The sequence below is a fragment of the Lipotes vexillifer genome, unplaced genomic scaffold (assembly GCF_000442215.2).
Source record: "Lipotes vexillifer unplaced genomic scaffold, Lipotes_vexillifer_v1.1 scaffold311, whole genome shotgun sequence".
Lineage (NCBI taxonomy): Eukaryota > Metazoa > Chordata > Mammalia > Artiodactyla > Lipotidae > Lipotes > Lipotes vexillifer.
In genome coordinates this window covers 689,187-689,388 of record NW_006791012.1, presented here as the reverse complement: position 1 = coordinate 689,388, position 202 = coordinate 689,187, and positions in this window count along the sequence as shown.

Below are 202 nucleotides of genomic sequence, written 5' to 3'. Positions count from 1 at the left end.
TCTTTCCCTCCCCCAATGCTACACAATATCCTTGAAGCTATTCCTACCTCCAGATTGTTTGCTCAATGGCCGAGAGATGAAAGACTACCTTTTCTCTGATTCTTTAGTAAACTATTAGAACATGCATAGTAGTTTTTCTATATTCAGTGTTAAAAGTATTTATTAATATGGAATCAGTTTTGAGTTTTGAAATAAACGTTAC